The following is a 14,679-nucleotide window of genomic DNA, read 5'->3' as shown; positions in this document are numbered from 1 at the left end:
TCAGAGCTTCTCTCCAGTCTTTGCCGTCCAGCTGTCCCACCCACTCCTCCCACTGACCCCATAGGTGTATCAGTTCATCAGGGGTGTTGTGTATCAGCATCGGATGGATTTTAGAAATACCACCTTTTTGAAGGGCACCCATCAGGAGATTAGCCTCCATGGGACTAAATTTGGGGATCGATATATCAAGTGAGATGTGTGCCTACAATGCATGCGTTAGTTGGAGGTATTTATTAAACTAAGTCCACGACTGAGTAAATTTGATCTGCAGTTATTGAAAAGAGTACATTTGAGTGCCTGACCAGATTTTCCCCAACAGGGACAAACCTATTGTATCCCAACATCAAAACCCCAAATCAACCGATGTGGTAAAGTGCAGCCCACCAGTTCACAAAAACTGGGAGAGTCTGTGGAAGTCGGCCACCATACAGAATTTCCAAGATCTCTTCAAATCCCAGAGAAGACAGCTAGATTCTATATACCGGGTCATTCATGACCAAGGTCTGGGATGCTAGGTAATAAAGGTACAAACTGGTCATACCTAGTCCACCCGCGTATGGTGTTCAGTGACATTTAGCGAGGGCCAATCATGATCTGGTATTATGGCAGAGAAAGGACTTTGGCAGGGCATTCAACTCTCTAAACCAGTGTTGAGGTGTAGTATGTGGTTAGTTCTGGGAGCGGTAGAGACATATAGGTAATATCATTATCTAATAGGGAGGACTGTGCCCCATCACAAAAAGTTGACTTCTTTTCAAGTCTGCTCTCACCGTACAGAGAGGCGGCATGAAGCTGAGGTTCCAAGTAAGATCAGGGAGGAGTGCCACTTGGATACCCACATATTGAAGCCCAACCTCCAAATTGGTATAGTATCTTGTCAGGCAATACAGTCACAAGTAGGATAGAGAGAAACCAAGATGGACTTTGTATGTTTCATATGTAGACCGTAAGCTTCTGCAAATAGTTGAAGGAGATAAAGGCAACAGGGGCCTGTCTCTTCAGGTCTGGAGAGGACCAAAATGACAACATTCGAATAGAGTGCAATATGATCTTCTTGCCCCATGTCCCACTCGCAGCTCGTATCTGTGCATCGTTGCATATACGTCGTGCAAGGGGTTCAATGGCAAGAGTGAAAAGAAGAGGGTACAGGAGCAACCCTGTCGGGTACCATGGCTAACAGGAGGTGGGTCTGTGACCATGACATTAATATGCACTTCGGTGATTGGTTTGGAGTAGAGCAGTTTGATGTAACTGCAGAAACGAGTTTCTAACACTGCCTTATGAATAACCTGTTCTAGGTAAGTCCATTCAACTGTATGAAAGGCCTTCTCAAAGTCTATCAATAATAAGGGCAGAGAAGGGTACAGAAGATGGCATTGCACCAATGCTACATGAAGGCATCTAAGACAGTACCTCATACTCATAGCTGTCATAGGCCAAATTGATCCAGATGCATAAGTTTACCAAGGAAAGTCCTAAGACTTGTGGACAGAAAGGTCAGGAAAATCATGATCTCATTATTAATAGGCGATATAGGGAGATATGCTGCACTGTCGTTAGGTAGGGGCTTGACTTTGCAATGACCAGTGTGGTGGCCACATCTAGTTCCTGTGGAAAGTACTCCGCATTGGCTGCCTCAGTGTACAGGGCTAATAGACGTGGGTAGACATTGTCCCTATATTTGCAGTAGAATTCGGAAGAAATTCCACCTGGGACAGGGATTTAGCTGGCGGCTAAAGTGGAGATGGTGATGGAAATGTCATCAAAGGGGCTGTCAGCCCCCTGTCAATGGGGCTCATGGTGTCACCAGTGCATACAGCAGTGTAGATCACCTCAAGAGGGGCTAAGAGGCAGAGATCACACAAGAGGATTACAAGGAGACCCCAGGGGGGAACACCATCACAGCAAAGGCCCCGTCATTGCACAATCTTATATGGAAGAGGGATGGGCAGTCACATTCAAGGATCCCAGGCTCTCTCCCAGCAAGGGCACCATAATCACAGTGTTCCCCGGGGGAGAAAGATGTTGTAAGGATTGGGCACTTAGGAGGCAGTCAGAAGCTGCATCGCTCAGGGCCCCAGGTGCCCCAAAAGCAGTAGAGTGCAGAGCAGTCAAGCTGGCACAGGCAGGGGGTCGTGGTAACAGGTAAGGCCCCCCCTACACCTCCAGGTCCAATTCACAGGTGTTGGAAGAGGATATCCTTAGCCCAACATGCCCGCGTGTCAAGTGCCTTTTTAAAAGGAAAACCGCTGTTGCTCCGGCAGCTCCGCACTCACCTTCGAGGTTATGAAGCCAGACGGCTGCTAATCAAGAGCATTCCCAGTCCCTTAGCCGCTCGTCTGCACCAGGATCTGTTACCTGTAGCAGCGCAATGCAGTTCTTTCACCAATGCCACACTGAAAAGAGGCTGTGATGCACACAGCCACATACGGGTCTGTGTGCCTTGGCCTGCTTGTGATTTGACTGTCTGGTTTGTGAGTGACAGGGGTTGGGTTGGCTCTATGGAGCTGAGTGAGTCCGCCCTAGGCTGAATAGCTTCATCTGCAGCTTGTGTGGTGGAAGGGGATAGCACCTGGGCCTTATTAGGGCTGTCCCTGCCTTCCACAATGCTGGCTCCACCTCCTGCTGGGTGGCTGACGACCCTGCCCTTCTCTCTCAAAGGAAAGAAGGAGCCAGGGAAACAAAGTGCTCCAGGACTGACCAGAACTGGTTTGGACTAGGCCAAGACCTCTCCGCCCTCAGAAAACAAGGAGAATATTGGTATGAAAAGGGATATCTAGACCTCAGAAAATTAGATCATCCTGGAATCAAGAAGGAGCCTCTGCCGAGGAGAAAGCTGGAAGACCCAAGAGGAAGGACGGTCCTGCTGTGTGTTTGTGGGATGATCTGCAGTTCCTTTTCTGCCAATGAGAGGGGAAGGACTTTGCTGTTGCTGTGTCCCCTTGCTTGTAGAGATCTCCAAGGGCCTGGGAAGAGCTGGCCTCCTGTTAAGAAGTCCCAGGAACAAAAGGACTTCACCCCCAGCTTCCCCCTGAACTCTGCTGAGTAAGTTCTGCCCTTTCCAGAGTGATTGATTCATTTGTGGGGCCTCTGGAGGTTGTGCCTGCTGTTTGGGGAGCTGGTAAAGAAGAAGAAAAGAAGATCTACCATTTTGCACTCATCACTTGCTTGCGGAGCGCATTGTCGACAGTGCGAGAAAATTTCCGTCGCCGTGAAGATCGTCACAGCGCCTGTTGCCGCTGCAAGAATCGACGCATAGCTCGCTTGCGGAGAGCATCTCCCCGGTGCGAGAAGATTCCTGTCACTGCGAATATCGTCGAAGAGCCTGTCATCACTGTAAAGAACTGTTGCACCGCTTCCTTGTGGAACGCATCACGTTGCTGCGAACATCGTTGAGGAGTCAACGCATCGAGGCGCTTCGACAGAAGATCAACGCTGTGCCACACATTGCCTCCGCACCGAAGATCGTCGCCGTCCCGGAGATCATCGCATCGTGCCTGTGCGAGATGCTTCTACTGGAGAACCTGCCCCCCGGAATCCACAGAAGTTATCGCATCGCTCCCCATATAGATCAGATTCTTAGCAACACGCCCGCTGCGTGCAGCGGTGTTGTCGCATCGTCTCCCCAGGGTCTCAGGAGTGACGCATCGCTTGTTTTTCGACGCTGCAGTTGCTGCTAGGAACTTTTGTCACATCTACAGGTACTTTGGGCTCAAAGTGATGCAACTGTGGATTTTTTTTACGCAAACCCTAGAACTCTTTTAAAATCATATTCTTGAACTGTGTATGTTGGAGTCCATTTGTGGTGTTTTCACTGTGTTAGTGTGAGTGTTGGTACAAATACTGTACACATTGCCATTGATAAACCTGTCTGCTTGTGCCAAGCTACCAAGGGGGTGAGCAGGGGTTATCTAAAGAATGAGTAGAAGCAAGGGTCCCTATTTGGACCTACCTCTACCAACTAGAGACCCCCAGATCTAACAATGTGCAAGCAATATTGGAAGAAAACAATAAAGAATACAGTCCAGGCTGGACTGTTCCAATGGAGTAGGGCAAAAACTGGTTTGCATAAGGTGGTTCTCTGCCTAGCAGCAGACAGTGGATGAAAAAAGATGGTCTGGAATGCTACTCAAGTGATCACCTGTGGCTTAGAATAATTCAGGCATTCCTTCCTTCACTTTGTGGTTTTTGAAGTCTCACTTGCAAAATTCATGACAAAGCTACAGCACTGCCTGTGTCTCAAATTCCCTTTCTCCTAAGTAAAATGCTTTCTTCTATGAAACCAAGCGCTTTTTTCCAGAATAGAAAAATGGCACATTTCCAGCACAATGTGAACATTATTTGTAGAATAGCATAATCAACAGTCAAGTGGATCTTAAAATTGCCTTTTTTTGTCACATCAGATTATAAAGCAGTAGAGTGAAAATGCATTCCTTCTGACTGAGCTAACAGTGCTCAATGTTAGAAGATGAATAATGATTATGAAAAATTCTACTGACGACCTGAAGGTCAAAATGTGAAACAAATCTCCTTGTGGAAGTTCTACATCTGTAATTTTCTTCCCTTTGATTTACAACTTTGAGAATCACCAGCCCTATAGAAAACCCTTTATAAGTTACCTTTTCCTTGTTCATTTTGCAGGAAGCTGTTGGAAAAGCCCATCAAGATAACAATTCTACTAACCAATCGCCACAAAGTCTTCAGATTTCGGTATGTTTATTATGCATGCAAAAACATGTAAGTGAAAAGCACCTCTCCCTTTCAATTCATTTCCTACAAAATTTCTCTGAAGTCTTCATTGACAACATTCACTACATGGTCCCCCCGCACACCAGACCTAACACATTGGGTTGTATCACGAAAGTGAGCACTGCATCTGCTAATTTATGCCACTGTTTTGCGCTGACTGGTGTCTTACGTAGTTGAAAAGCTAGTGCAGCAACATCATACCATACCACACCATCCCATTGCAACAGTGAAGTACTAAATACAGCAGCAAATAATACAACAGGACAGATCGATTTTAAGGTGACTTAAACACCACTTAACAATGTAGTTATTTTTTGCGTAGTTAGTAAAAAGCATTGCAATTTCCATTTAAAACCACTAAAAGAGCATTTCATTACTCAACTGATTAAAAAGTGACGCAACATGTGTAAGGAGAATTCCTATTCTGTATGAACTTTCAAGGCTATGTCATACAGGCCGAAACATAATCCACATATCTGACAAAATTACAAGACAATTGTGGATGCACGCCACTTTAACATAGAATCAAGGCCCCCTGGCAAGTACTTGGGGAAGATATCCAGGACATGTAAAACTGTTTCTTGTTTATACCCCAAAGACGACAGCTTTGGGGTGGCCAAGAATGCTTCCAGCATGTAATGTCTTTTGTGGGAAAATTGCCCACCCTTAAGCTAATAAGCTTTAACTTTAGGAAAGGAAAGTAATAAGTATCTAGCTGTAGAGTTGGCTAACCATAAGATTTGATAACAGTCCACACAAGAACCTTTGTAGCAAGGTGATGTTTATCCTGAAGCTGTGGAATAAGTCTAACTGATTTGTTCAAAGCTTGTGTGAAGGATTTACCTGTTAAAGAAAAATTCCAAATGAATGTAAGCCCTGAAGTTGACAAGGCAGAAGAAAGATTATCTCGCCATGGGTTGTGCTTTTTGTTGCCAGCCCATAAATGAAATGTCAAGGAACTTTCTGGGGCTTGTTATACGTTTTTACAGAATTTAACGAAAGCCCCTTTGCGCGATAACTTGCTTTACGAGACCAAATACCAAGCTAATCTGAACCTGAGCACTGTCGGATTGCATCTAAATATGCACTTAGAAACGGCCCCTTGGACTGTTTCCTTTTTTTTAAAAAATATTTTTATTAAAAGTTTTTTTCCTCCTGCATTTGACTTAAATCATAGCACAGCTTGATATAAACCGCCAAGAAAAATGGAAATTTACATACAATAATAAATCATATACAATACAGTGGGCTAACTACTTTACATTATAAACAACCCGTCAAAAGAGACAAATAAAAACCACAATAAGGGCTAACAGTTCAAAAAAAAGTGGCAAATAAACAAAAACATGATGGAGGATCAATTATCATTATTATTGCCCCAAACCCTCCTTCCATCTCTGTATAGGATCCCAAATTCTCAACCCTAACTGCCTCCTACTCCTACCCTTCCGTGCATAGATTCCTTTTTCTAGGTTAGAAGCAGCCAGAAGACTTGCCAGCCATTGTTGTAATGACGGGGGTATTTTATCCAGCCAAGACCTAGCTATAGCAAGTCTATAAACTGCCATAGCAACAAACATAAACTCTCGGTGAATGGTATCGGGATCTGGACTTACCCCCAATAGTATCAGGGTTGGTGTAAGTACAACTTGAATTCCTATAGATCTCACTAAAAATAGTGTTGGGGACAGGTGGCGAAAATATGTACAATGTCTGCTTCTGGTAAGTTACAGCGCCAGCAATTAATACCTGAAGTACCTCCTCATTGTGCTATTCTGGCAGGGGTGAAATAGAGGGAATATATCGTTTTGTAGTGCTGTGCCTGCAGGGGGGCTGAGCAGAGGACCGTGCAAGCCAAATCTAGTGATTCCTAGAACCAGTGTGTCTCGATGCTCTGTTTCTCAGCCCATTTTGTACCGTATTTGCATAAATCGTCTGATTTCCCTGCTGCCAAGCATGCGTAAAAACTGTGAATTGTAGAGTCGCCTCCTTTCTATATTTTGTCCAATATTTCGTTATTACCGAAACCTGCAGACCCACCCTGTTTATTATTCAAGAAACTCCTGACTTGCAAAGTATTTAAAAAAACTTCTGGTATCTATACCATATTTAGTCATTAAATCCATAAACTGTACTATCCCCCCTGATCCCATAATGTCCCCGATCTTGACAATCCCCTTGTGGGCCCAGCCTGACATTGCTGAGTCCGCGAAGATCGTCCCTGGAAAGTATCTATTTTTATACAGCCGGGTATACCTATTAAATCTACCCATTCCAGATTTTTTCAAGAAGGCAGTCCAGATCTTAACGGCAGCACTGACTATCTTAAACCTGGGCGTTTTGTAATACGGGAAATCGGTGCAATTTAAAAAACAATTCTCCACCTCTATACCCAAAACTACTGCATATACATCAGTGGACATAGTAGTAATTCTTTGATCCCCTCGACTACCTCCGATCATTCCCTGCATGTATTGTAGAACCGCCGCCCAATAATATGGTGGAGAACCGTGGCTCAGTGGTTAGCGGCGGCAGACCCGGAAGCTGAGATCAGCCGTGGACCAGGGTTTGATTCCCCGCCTCGGCGGGTCACGGGCTCAAAAATTCCACGGACTCGACAATTCTCACTCCGGTGCCTACTCGACTCACGGGGTCACACTCCGCGACTCTGGGCAATAGCTTGCTTAATCTCCACTACGGCCCCTCGCGGCGGGATGCCTGGCTTTCACCTTGTGGATACCCTGCCGGGGTATCTCACAGGGGAATACCAGGACGGGTTCCCTAAGCAAGCGCCTTGATACCTTCGGGTGATACGTGCGCTATATAAGTCGCAATACATTTACATTTACATAATATAGCCTAAAATCCGGTGCTCCCCACCCTCCTCTATCTCTTGGTAGGGTAATAAACCTATATGCCCCTCTTGTTTAGCCATGTGCCCAAATAAACCTATTCAAAATTAACTGGAGTGCCTGAAACCATCTGGCCTCAAAGTATAAAGGGATTGCCCTGAAAAAATAAAGAAATGTAGGCAAAATTAACATCTTAATAACATTAGTGCAGCCAACTAAAGATAAATGAAGATTATTCAATCTCTCTAGGTCTGTTCTCACTCTACCCATTAAAGGGGCCATATTCTTCTCCACCATCTAAATCTGCAGAGATCTCAACCCCTAAATATATTGCTGAGCTAACGACCCGACTATCATTACAGAGTGTATATGGGTTTTTTACTATCTGGCCCGATGGAGCCTATAGCCTGAGACCTGGCCAAATTGACGGGCTACAGATTCCACTTGACTAATAGCTAGAGTAGGGTTAGATGTTAAAATCGCCACGTCAGCAGCATAAGCCAATGTTTTGAATTCCTTATCATTTACACTCAATGGGGGAATATTAGTGTTAGCCTCCAGACTACGCAACAAAGGGTCCATGTAGAGTGCAAACAGCAGTGTGGAGGAAGGGCAGCCTTGCCTTGTCCCTCTATTAATTTTAACTAAAGCAAAATATACTCTGTTAACTCTAATCCTGGCTGTTGGTTCTCTATAGATAGACTGAATAGCTTTAATGTAACCCTCCCCTATTCCATACCGCCTCATTACTCTCCACAAGTAGTCCCAGGAGACCCTATCGAATGCCTTTTCTGCGTCTAAAAATAAAGCTGACATAGGGTCTCCCGGGACTGCCATTGCATCGAATAATGTAACTACTTGTCTGATATGCTGGGTGGTACCTTTACCTGGGATAAAACCGTGTTGCGAGGGATTTACCAAGCTCTCAATAATTCTAGCTAGTCTTTTAGCAAGTATTTTGGAAAAGATCTTGGCATCGGAATTCATTAGGGTAATTGGTCTATACGACCCAGGTGCCAACGGGGATTTCCCTTTCTTCAAGATTACTATGATGTCTGCCCCAACCCATGACATAGGGATTGACTCTCCTTGTTGTGCCTGTATCAGAGTATTAAAAATATCAGGTATCAGTACATCTTGAAAAACTTTGTAGAATTCTACCGGGATCTGGTCTGGCCCCACGGCTTTGCCAGAGGGGAGGCTACCCACGGCTGCCGTAACTTCCTCCAGTTGAATTGGCAAACTAGAGCCAGTTTCTCTTCCTCCGGGAGGATTGGGGATGGGATGTTTCTCAGATACCCTGGGATGTCTGCAGTCTCGTTTCCCTCATCTAAACCATAAAAACCGTATGGAAATGCCTAAAGACTTCCCTGACACCTGCGGGTTCCGATACGCTATTGCCCTGCTCATCAATAATCTCCTTAATATCGGACGCTGAGAGTTTCTGTCTAGTACGAATAGCTAATGTATGACCCACTCTCTCACTCAACTCGTATATATTCTGTTTCTTAATTAAATAATTGACTGCAGCTTTGTTAGCGATGTGTTCTACAGTTTCCGCCCTGATCACGATTATTTTAAGTAGCTGCTGCTCCAGTGAAACCTGCTGTAAAATGAATAGTTTTAACTCTTCCTCTGCCTTGAGCAGGTTATTAACCAGTTTGTCTACCCTCACCCTTTCTCCCTTCTGTTTATAAACTGTATAGCTCAGCGTCTCACCCCTGATTCCAGCTTTGAAAGCGTCCCACACCATCCCTGTAGCCGCAGTCCCCCTATTTACTTCCCAAAAATTCCTAATCCAGGTATTCATATGCTTTATATAGACCTCGTCTTTGAGCAACGCTCTCTCAAAAGTCCACTGCTTCTCCTCTATGTGTGCCTGACCTATTTTAACAGTTAAAATCAACGGGTTATGATCTGAAATAATCCGAGGATGTTTTTCAATCTTGGAACCCTCACTAAGGTAGCTGGATATCAAAAAATAATCCAGTCTAACCAAAACCTTATGTGGAGCAGAATAAAATGTGCTACCATCTTTGTGTACCACCTTTTAGAGAATTGTGCTGTACCATAGCAGCCAGTGCTCTATATGTTTTCTTTTTCCTTCCTTTATAACACCCCCCTGTTTGTGTGAATGACCAGATGGATCGTGAATGTTAAAATCACCACAACAGATAATGGGTTCGGGCCACTGAGCTAACTCTGCATCTAGAAATTGGAAATATCCATATATTGTGACCAATGTAAACTTCTCTCCCCTGTAAGTTATTTCTAATAACACCCATCTGCCCCATTGATCTTCTTTCTTTCTGTTAACAATCAGATCTCTACATTTGCCAAGTACAGCAACCCCTCTAGTCTTTGACCCCTGCTTAGTGTTTGGCAATAACGAAAATCCCATCTGCTCCAGTAGATACCCCTTTGCCCCTTCTACATGTGTTTCTTGCAAGCAGACCAGATCCAGACACATCGTTTTCAACAATGCAGCTAATCTCAATCTTTTATTGGAATCATTAATCCCACAAATATTTATCGATGCAATTCTACAAGTCATTAAAATACCATAAAAGTATGCCCTGCAATTGCAAACGACTCTTCAAGTGATTTAAAAAAGAGAAAAATTGTGCTATGCTGTATGTACTGTAAGTGCTGTGCGACAAGTGCGTGCTCTCCCACACTCTCCTCCCCACCACCCCTCCCATGCCCCCTCTCCCCCTCCCACCCCTCCCAACCCCCCTACCCCCCCTACGGGCAAATAGGTCACTCATGACCTATGTGTGACAGCTTTTGAGTGCAGTAGTCGCAACCCACCTTCCTCCCATACAACCCACTAGTACAACTTCATTCTCCTGACCTCTCTATAAAGAATATAGAGACATAGATACTATACATCTGAAACACACTCTAGTTAACCGCCCCTCTTCTCGCTCAGCTCATTAATGTACTGTTGCGCCGCCACCTCAGAAGTAAACATCCTGACATGCCCCTTCACAATAGTTTTGATCCTTGCTGGATAGAGTAAATATGCCTCGTGTCCCAAATTTTGTAGTGGTGAAATCAGCTGTCTAAGCCTCCACCTTCTCTCCACTTTGGCATGACAAAAATCTGGGTACGCGAAAAAGGTAACCCCTTCAAATGTACATCTTGCCTCTGGCCTTATCCATAATGTGCTGCCTAGCCAAGAAGTTGCCAATATATACAAGGATTGCTCAGGGTTTTGAGTCTCGTGCAGCCCCATAATTCTGCCTCTGAACCAGCGAAAAGCGGTGCACCCTCTAGACTGTTTCCAATCATTTTGAATCGCATCCATGCATGATTTTGGATCCATATGTGAGTAAAGATATCAATTTGCGATCAATTATTCTAAGTATGGAGCAAGTGATGGAGCACAAAACTGTATCTGCAATGTTTAAATGCAAATAGAAGAGATTTGGTTTTTGCTCAAGGGCTTGAAAGTGTGTTTTATAGTTGTTCCGAAAGTGAAAGATAATACCTACTAAACTGATGTAAGTCCTGGGAATTTCCAATTTATACTCCTAATACTAGGCCAGGTTTTTTCTTTGGATTGGCAAAAATCATGAATTTCGTTTTTTTATATTAATTTCAAGCCATCCCTGTTAGTGTATGATGCAAAAGCATATATTAATCTTAAAAGTAGGACTATGTCATCCTTGGGGAAAACATGGAGGCCGGTTAGTAAGTGGTCGCAGAGGCTCCCAAGGCTGGAGAAAACCGTGTATGAGTAAAATGCGCCCCTGAACCTTTAAAAATGTATTAATGGAGTGAACCCCTGGCAAGGGTTGTCTTGGCGGTTGGCTGCCGAATTGCCGCTGTTGGGGCACCGCGGAGGTGTTGAGGGGGTACGGACCATTCAAGGAGCCTTGGTCGCTCCCCTGCCCTGCGCCTCACAGCTTCCTGCTGTTGTCTGCTTCTTCTGGCCCCTGTTGGTGGTGTTTTGGGGGTCAGCGGCAGTGGAGCTGGTGGAGCCTGCGGGGCTGCCCGACCCAGAGTCCTGCTGGGCTCGAGCTGCTCGCGAGCTCAGCAGGGGCTGGAGAGTGGTGGCGCAGTGCTCCATCCAGAGCAGTTTATGCAGAGGCAGCACATTCATGAGAGGTTCCCGTGTGAAGGAGCAGAAGGAAGACACAAGGAGGAAGGAGGTTAATGGTCGTATTGGTCGGTTGGAGCCGACACATTCAGGGAAACAATACCTGATAGTGCTGCAGGTATTAAGCCCATGCAGGAGGGAATACGGAAAACAGGTCAGAGTAAGGCTGCAGAAAGGTGAGTGGGGAGAGGTTGTGTGAGGAGAGGAGCACAAAAAGTGTGCGTTGAAGATAAAAAGAGAAATCAGGGTTTAAAAAGAATAAGTACAAAGGCCCAGTCGGAATAAGGACTGGTGATTAGCTGGATATAGAGGCATTTCAGATGAGGAAAAGATGGAGCGGATATCAGAGAGGAACGCTTCACAAGGCAGATACCAACTGAGAAGTTTAGGGGCAAGGAACTCTTTGAAGGGTGCTCAGATTCAAATTTGAAATAAGACAATGGCAATAGAGTCTGATCCCCCGAACCAGATTGGGCTCGATACAGGACAGTGGGAAAGTCCAAGACGGAGGAGGTTGAAAGAAAAAAAAGCAGAGACACAGGCAGATAACCCAAAAACACTAAAAAAACTAAAAATTACACCCTCATTAAGAACCTTTTTTAAGGTGGTACCAAAAACCCTGCTATTGAGAAATCCAGGTTGGGACAACCCTGGTGTTAATCTGGAGGGTGGTCAAGATATTAGAACCTCAAATAGGTTTCAGGTGTTTGTAAATAACCCTGAGCCACTAGAAACAGACATGTTAGAAGAACTAAAGGAACTAAAGGTAACCCAGTTAGCCCAGGAAGAGAACACAATGTTCCCCCCTTTTAGAGTTATGAAGCACCTCACCTCTCAAACAGGGCCAGTACTCCAAGAAAATGTGTTGCTTCCTCCTGAGAAAGGGGGATGGGAAACTCAAGTAGACATGGCACAAATGCAACATCAGTCTCATGCGAAATCATCTCTCCAATCTCAACCTCAGTCTCAGTTAGGAAGGGTGTTACTGAATAAATGAGACAATGTGTTGTTACTGCAGTATATAACAATGTGATTACTGTGCATAATGGTGGTAAATGGAGCATGTCTCATTTGGTGAAGTTCCAGGGTGACAAGTCTATGTTTCCTTCATGCTCAGATGTTTCACTTGCTTCAAAGTTGCCCACCAATTGTGGTCCTTCGCCATCTTCTTCTAGGTCTCACCGTCTTCCCACAAGGTATGAAGATTAGGAAATGTTTTGAGGTTCCTAAAATTGTTCTTAGTTTACACTGGACAGTTTCATTTTAATTTGAAATGGTTTGTATATCTTTGCTCAATTCTTAATGCTGTGTTTTGAATTTACAGACTTCTTTTTTCCTGGTCTCATCTTTCTTCTTTTCTTTTCTCCTTTGTTTCCTCTGTATGGGGGATGTTTTTAATCATTCAAAGTTATGTGCAGGTGCTTTCTTGTTCTATCTCCATGGTAGCATCTCACTGAGACAGTTGTAACCTGGAGAACCGACAGGCTGGCAGCAGGAGTTTTGATGGCTCTACTTTGTAAGCAATAAAAGACTTACAATCTTACCTGGGTGTCTCCTTTTAACACATGCTGGCACTATTCTCCCAAATATTAAATTGGACTATAGCGCTCCTCTTGAGACCTTATCATATGAAGATTTTAAATACACAAAGCATGGATAAAGAGGATGTTATTTACTGTCGGAATCCTCAGAAATCGCTGAGAGAGCTTTAAGAATTATTGTAGTTTCAGACCCTTGATGGAAGCCTGTCTGATTTGAGTGTATACAAATCTGTCTCCAGGATCCTTTAGTAGGAGAATGAAGATGAACTTTACCTCAATGTCGCATACAGCAGTAAGCCTATAATTAGTTGGCTATCCTATTGCACCATTTTGATTAATTGGATGAACTGTGGTTCCTCCCCAGGAGTCTGGAACTACTCCATAAGACCCACATTATTTAAACACTGATTTTAAAGGTTTTCACCAAAGTTCAGGCTCAGCTTTGAAACGTCCTGGAGACAGGTCATTTGGGCAACAGGCTCCTCCTGTCCTAGCTTTTTTAATAACCTGATGAAGTTAGATTAGAGTATATCTAAGCTTGACTGATTTTATGTGATCTTGAAGACCATTGAGGTATGGGCTCTGCCATAATGTTTTGATACTTGTTTAACATAGAATATTTTAGAGATGTTTGCACTGTTAACTCTCTGCTCTCCAAGGGGTATATTCACAAGAAGGTGTGCTAAACATCACCAAAAAATGCTAATGCAACTTTACACATCACAGCCTATCGCGGAAAATAACCCTGTGTCAACACGGAATTCACAAGGCGGTACCATGTGATAGTCTGTCGAAACTGCGGCCAATGTCCACAATACAACCACCTTGACGGAGATAAAAACACAAACCTCAATGCGAAAAAACATGTGATGGGCCAAAGCACGATGAGGAAATCAGCGATAAGAGGCTCCAGGCCTGCAATACACCAATGGCAGGTTGGAAAAATCACTATAAAAGTAGAAAAAACACTCAAAAACTAACTGACCAACACCCAAGCACCATGGAGGCAGCCGGAGCAGGCGCATAGGATGAGCGCAACCCCACAAGCACCCCGGACGACCAGCCTGGGAACTCGGGGACAGGGAAAGGCAAGGACAAGAAGAAGAGGAAGACGTAGTTCAGTCCGCAGGAAAACAGGATTCTGATAATGAAGGTGATGGAACACCATCAACAACTGTTCATCACCTCCAACGTGTCATTGGGCACCAAAAATGGGATATGGCGGGATATCGTGGACAAGGTGAATGCCGTCGGAGAGCACAAGAGGTCAATTGGCGAGGCAAACTCGCAGCCAACCAGAAGGCAGCAATGCAGACTGGAGGTAGGAGCCCAGTGCCACAGCTCATGCTGGATGACATGGAGGAGCTGGTGTCAAAAATCATCAGTGTGGAGACTGTGGCAAGAGTCGGGGACCGGACACTGCTCGACAGGA

The sequence above is a fragment of the Lissotriton helveticus genome, chromosome 2_1 (genome assembly GCF_964261635.1).
Source record: "Lissotriton helveticus chromosome 2_1, aLisHel1.1, whole genome shotgun sequence".
NCBI lineage: Eukaryota > Metazoa > Chordata > Amphibia > Caudata > Salamandridae > Lissotriton > Lissotriton helveticus.
Note: the sequence above shows the minus strand (reverse complement) of the source record.